The sequence below is a fragment of the Coffea arabica genome, chromosome 11c (genome assembly GCF_036785885.1).
Source record: "Coffea arabica cultivar ET-39 chromosome 11c, Coffea Arabica ET-39 HiFi, whole genome shotgun sequence".
Lineage (NCBI taxonomy): Eukaryota > Viridiplantae > Streptophyta > Magnoliopsida > Gentianales > Rubiaceae > Coffea > Coffea arabica.
In genome coordinates this window covers 27,273,729-27,280,335 of record NC_092330.1, presented here as the reverse complement: position 1 = coordinate 27,280,335, position 6,607 = coordinate 27,273,729, and the positions used below count along the sequence as shown (strand labels likewise).

The window sequence follows — 6,607 nt, the reverse complement described above, 5'->3', positions numbered from 1 at the left end:
CCAACTCCTTCCGAAGAATAACCTAATCTATGATAAAACAATTTTTCCCGAAAAAGGATCATCCTTAAATCCACATTAACTTCAGAGATAGCAGTGATAAATTAACCAGTCGAGGCTCTTGAACGTCCCACGAGCTACGTACCAAAGTATAAAGTCGTACCAAACCAGATAGATAAATACATAAATCCCTATTACAAACTTACAAGCCAAGTAATCGAATTAGGGTTTACACATTTTCCAACTTCAAGTGGCAATCCAAAAAAAAAAAGGAAAATACATTATTCCAAATAACACATTACAGCCCACAGAATAAGTTATAGTGTTCAAATACAATCCCAAAAGGAAAACATAAGTAAGCATCCAGCTTTCAGTTTCCAGAACCTGTTAAAAAAAACAATAAACGTGGGGTGAGCTAAAACTCAGTGGTGCCCCAAAACATGCAATCACGTAATAACAAACAGCGGATAATAGCCTAGCAAATTTAAACAGTTAGAAAAGCGTATAACAGCACAAGGTAGGATACAGGGGCTCTCAAGAGCCATTTTCCTCGCTTGATCACCATTTATCATAGTTGACCCTCCGTCAACTCTCACTACTTATAATCCATGTAGATCCACTCATTTTAATCCTAACCTGTCACCGTTCATACCCCTGTCCCGGGCCCGCTTACCGACTAAGGACGCAGTATACTCGAGATATACCCGTAGATGATTGGTCGAGAGATTCACCCAACGACATTATTGTAGTTAGATTCACGCGTCGAGGGATTCACCCAACGACGTAACTACATTTAGATTCATGGTAGTTAGATTCACGCGTCGAGGGATTCACCAAACGACGTAACTACATTTAGATTCATGGATTCACGAGAAAATGATTCACGCAAGTCATCACTCGAACGGCTAGTGCGATAAAGTACACACTGCTCACTTCGATAGATCAAAAACTAGTTTTGCAAATTATCACATATTGAGTCAAGAAAGCACTTTAACCAGGTAAGCATAGAACAGGCAGGGACACTCACCAAGAGTGGAGTTCAGATATCAAGTTGGGAATCGAATTCCGTGTCCTCGCAGTATCCTAAAAACCAAAATTTGAAACTATAAGTTTTTACTCAGTTTTTAAGCTTATAGACATTGAGGTATATCTAATATACTACTAGTTCACTTTCCCTTAGAAAAATCAAGAGTCCCTTAGGTTAAAACTTGACAAAAGTAGAAGAAATGTTTCCTATAGTTTTCTTTAAGATACTTTTCCTTATAAAAGGGTAACTAGTATTATTTTCTTGAAATAAGTCGACCAACCTCTTAATGTCTACGTTAGGAAATTACTTTGAACATTTCTTTAAAGCTATGGTTCTTGCAAAATTGTTACTAAAACTATTTTTCATAGAATAAGGTTTCTTGCCGAGTAAGTTTCCCATGCTTTTCACTAAAATTAATAAAACTCGTATTTTGAAACTTTTCCTATAGTTAACTAGCCAAGAGCAATACTTAATGAAAGAAAGGAATTAAAATAAGATTTAGGGTTTTCAAAAGCTATAGAATTTATTTACTATAGCTATCAAGGCTAGTTTGAGCTAAAGGAAATTATCGGGTTGGAAAGTTTTAGGCAAAACACTAGATATTGAGTTTTATAATTTAATACTAACTGGAAAATATTTTTGATTAATTTGATCATAGTTACCCGAGTCCGCAAGGTAGAAACGACTTCCACAGCTCTGATTCCGTTTCGAAATCATATTATGGATCAAATATGGCAAAATCACATAGCAAATCACTAGGGTTTCGTCAATCATTAGCCCTAGATTTCAACAAATGCATTTCTGGTAAAAATAAAATGAATGACCAAGGCTTCATCAATCATTAGCACTTGGTTTCAGCAAGCTCATCTTAAACAAATAAAAATAAAGGTAAGGCCTCCAAGAAATTCCAGCAATTAAATTTCATCACCCAGTAATGCTTATAAAATTATTCAAATGGCCAAGGGCTTCGTCAATCATTAGCCCTTGACAACACCAATTACTTCCAACCACAATTCAATCAAAAATTTAAACCACAAGTAAGCTAAAAGTTCGATCCAAACCCAATTTCAGTTTCACGAAGAAACAGGACATTCTTACAAAACAGTCTACTTTGAGGATTCACAGATAGCAGTACACATGGAGGAAAAATACGAAATTTCTACAGGACAAAGGCCTATGATTCTAGTTTCAAATGCCACTGACGGCGCCTTAAACGGATTTTCCTACACCAAGATATAAACATTTTATTGAGACTGGTCAGTGAAATCCGAAAATCTGAAAACTAGTTTTTCACTTGTGAAAGACTCCTTTTTCTCTTTTAAAACCATAAGACCTTTATTCAAACCATCCATACATTTACGTATGACATTCATACTAGCATATACCAAGGCAAATAACACTTAATTCCGGTAAACGATCCAGCCAAGGAACCACAATAAATCCGTCCTCAACTAGTTAAATTTTCTAGCAGCTCGTTTATCTTGGATCAAATTTTTCCTCAGCTAAAACAGTGTTTTAAGTTCTTAAATTCAATATGCCATCACTTAACTAATTAATTAACATATCTAACTCAGGAATTAAATTCGATTAACTACAAAATTCCTCCAAAATTTCCAGAAATTTCCAGCTTCAAACCTCGGTTGTTGTGGCATGAAGACTGATTGCATTGTGATTTTATTTCGGTTCTAACCCAGCTAATTAGCCACATGCAAAGCTCAATTATCTTGTTATTAGCTAGTTAGTTAAGGTTATAGGCTCAAAGCAACAAGTTTAAACCAAATGTAGCTACATTATTCAAGGCAGACTCTCGGCAGAAACTATTCATCAACACAGAATTTTCCTAAGCTCCTTAATACATCATCCAACTACATAAAATTATCATGCAAGGCCCTAATCGTATTAATCATCCAAGATTTAATTAGTTAATCACCACTGCATGCTCAAATTACTTCAGGGAAACAACATTAAAGTTGCCTTTCCAAACCAGTTTCTCGGCTAAAGCATTTTCTTCTCAAACAGAATTTTCCTCTTATGCTTTAACATTATCATCCGAATGCACAAATCAACATGCATGGTCTTAAACATCAAGTTTTCACACGGCTAATTGCCCTTGGTGCTCGGATTGCTAAGGGTGAAAAAATATTGGAGCTGCATTTCTGATTCCAGCTCACGGCCAGAATTTGTCCCTTCGTACAGCAGTTTTTTTTTTTTCTTCTTTTTTTTTTCCAGTTCATAATCCGATCGGTTAGCTTTACATGCATGCTCCTAATAAACTCAATCAACCTCTAATTAGTTTAATCTAGCTCAGAGGTTACCTCAGACTGCAGCTCACTCACCAGAAATCTGAAAATTTTCCTGTTCACCCTCTCGGCTCTCGGCTCGCACAAGTTTTGGTTGTGGTAGTTGCGGCTGGAAACTGGTTGCAGCTGACCGAGATGGAGGTGCAGAATGATGAAGCTCACTCACGGTTTTATCCCTGGTTTCACTCCAGCTCACGGACAGAACTAGAGAATTTGGCAGCCGCGGTTTCCTCCTCTTCGATACACATGAGGTGAGTCTCTCCCTCTCTTTTGCTCTCAGTCCGAAAACTGGATGGAGTTATGGAGTGTGTTGTGGTCTGAGGGGAATTTGTGCAAAGAAATGGAATGGCGGTTTGAGATATGAAATGGAAAGAGAGGTATATGGTTTGCGGTAAGTGATATGAGAAAGGATTGAGTGATATTAAGAAGTATTGTGGTGCCGTGGTTTAAGATGTGAAATGGAGGTAATGGTATAAGGTGCCGCGGTTTTAGGAGCAGAGGTTTCGTGTATTAGAATCGATTGTGTCGCGCCCCATTTTTTTGAATGAAATAAATAAATATGGTTTAAAATGTGTTTTTGATTCAAATTGTAATTTGGAAAATGAATTGTGGTTTAAAAGGAAAAATGGGTCTAAATGGGACTTTTGAAAATGCGACGATTTGACCCAAAAAAATAGTTCAAAAAGGGTTTTTTATATGAGAAATGGAGTCGCCACTTGGTATAGAGTTAGGGTGTACCAAGTCACCCAAAAAGTGAATTTTTTAAAGAAAAAAAAGTAGAAAACCCTTTTGAACGACTCCTAGTCCACGTAAACCAACGAAAAAGGTTCGGGAGTCACATTTGACGAAGGGGAAGGCAAGGATAAAAATCCGAGGCACCCCTTCGACCTAGCCAAGGCTAGTTGCGTTGATTTAATCAAAGATTTTCTTGTTTTAACCAAAGAATTTATTACATTTGGATGTGCTACATGAAATGCAAAACCCTAGATTCTAAGATGTCTCTTGCAAGGTTTTTGGTCCCAACCACATGAATTGTGGCGGCCAATGAAAGAAAACCTTATAGAGGTCGATTAATGCAAATGATGATTCAAGTGCAAGTGTGCAAGTGTATAAAAAGGTGCATGTGTGAAATTGTATAAAAAATCCAAGTGTTTGTGTGCAAGTGTGTGAAAATAGAATAATAGATATATAAGGTAAAGTGGAATTTCATTTGTGAAGTGAAAATAAGCAAGTGATAGGTAAAATGTAGTAAGAAAGTATGGTTTTGAGAAATGTGCAAAATTGTGGTTAAAAATGTATGGATGTGATAAAAATGAAAGTATGACCCTAGGGGAATGCAACAAGTCGGGTACGGGGGTTGACTCCTAACTTTTCGACTTCTATTTTCCCTTTGATTAGAAGGCAAAACTAGCGTGCTAAGGCAATCGAGTAGCCACACTCGCTCGTTTCCCTTATCGGAAGGGGACACTCAAGCAAAATGAACCCTTTAGCTAGCATGAGATGCAAAACCTAAAGTGAGGGGAAAGGAATTCGAGGAACATGCCCAATGATAAAACTAAAGAAAGTTGTATGATATGTGGTGAACAAGCAAATGATGCACTAATGAAAAGAAAGGAAAAAGCCTATTGGGTCTAGCGTTGGACTAGCCCTTTCTATGGATTTCTACTAGCATTGGACTAGTGGAAACGGAACAATGAACCACAACTAGCGTTGGACTAGTGTGGTGACGAGAAAGGGGGCCACAACTAGCATTGGACTAGTGTGGTGACGTCCATTCATCCATCACATTCATTCATGACTATAAAAAGCGAGTAGACATGCGAATCACTTATAAACACGTAGCACATAACACTTAGCATGCTTGACTAGATGCAAAGACCTAATAAAGCGATTAAACACGTAGCAACGAAAGCAAGCAATGAACTTATTACATTTGCTAACTAAAACAAAAAGGGGGGGAAAGGGAAAATGGACCAAATTGCTCGCCACAGCCCTATCTATTACAAGTCAAGAGGTGTACACATACCCCATTTAAAAGAACAATTTAATAAAAGCGAGAATGAATGAAATAATGGAACTAAAGAATGGTAATGAAAGCAAATTAGGCATGCGATTCACACCTAGCACATTGGATCACATAGGAGAGACAAAAAGGGATAAAGGAAATTATACCTCCCTTGAAATGAAGCTCTAATGGAGTGAAATCAACTTATTTATCCTCCAAAATAATAAAGGAGTCAAGGTGCCAATTTATTTGACAAATAATCACAAAGGATAAAAATAAACATGAATTTGAATCAATTAAATCATGCAGACAACCTACATTTAAGAAGTCAAAAGAAGAAAGGACTTGATTGCAAAATTAATAAAGTCTTGGGGTCAAAATTAAAGAAAAATAAAGTTCAGGGACCTATTTGCAATTAAATTAAGGACCGAATTGAAAGAAGTTGAAAATGTCCAGGGCCACCATACAGTTAAGGAAAAATTCAGGGACTGATTTGCAAAATCGTTTTCTGGTTTCCTAATGGACCAAACCATTGGGCCATTTTATTTGTTTACTTGGGCCAAAACCTTCCCCAGCCCAATCGAAAACCCAAAAGAAAATAAATCAAATCCATCCTTACAAACTCAATCAAAAATTATCACCCACAACCTAAACCAAAAATAAGCCCAACAAGATTAGTAAATCAACTAAAATTATCAAACCACAATTATGATCTAAAATCAAGAATTAATCTATCCAAAAGGCCACATAAAATATGCAAACAGAGGATTAAACTCAAGAGGGCGAAATTAGTTCAGCTTTTCCAATTTTTGGGGTCACATCAGAACAGGGGGGAACTTGAGGGGTTCATATGCAACAAAAGCAGGGACCTAATTGAAGGACTTATGAAGGTGTTGGGATCAAATTATGAAGCTCTGGAACTCTGGGGCTAATTTACAAAAAATAAAAAAAAACAAATGGAAGGACTGAAATTGCGATTTTTAGACCAACGGTCTTCTTCTCCAGCAGAACAAACATCAATCCGCCATTTCTGTCCTTCTTACAGCCAGAGCAAATCCAAAAAAAACAGCTTTAATTCTAGCCCTTTCCAATCCACACAAAAGTCACACAAACTTGTTCTCATAGCATTTCAATTTGAGTTCGTTCAATCCGGAAACATGAAAAACAGAGAAATGGAAGACAGCAAGCATCAAAATTTCTTAAACGCAGATAAACGAATTAGCCAGCGCAACCGGTTTCTTCATACGGAAAAATGCAAACCAGACATCTTTCAATAAG

The 6,607-nt window shown here is 36.9% G+C and overlaps 1 long non-coding RNA gene across 1 annotated transcript; it reads right to left on the bottom strand.

Moving 5' to 3' along the window:
* Positions 1-283: 283 nt before the first annotated feature.
* LOC140016376 (uncharacterized) lies at positions 284-3,683 on the bottom strand. Its single transcript, XR_011822769.1, has 3 exons — positions 3,361-3,683; positions 1,025-1,080; positions 284-381 (listed from the first exon to the last, which is right to left on the bottom strand). It is a non-coding gene; the product is annotated as an uncharacterized lncRNA (long non-coding RNA).
* Between the last annotated feature and the right edge of the window lie 2,924 nt (positions 3,684-6,607).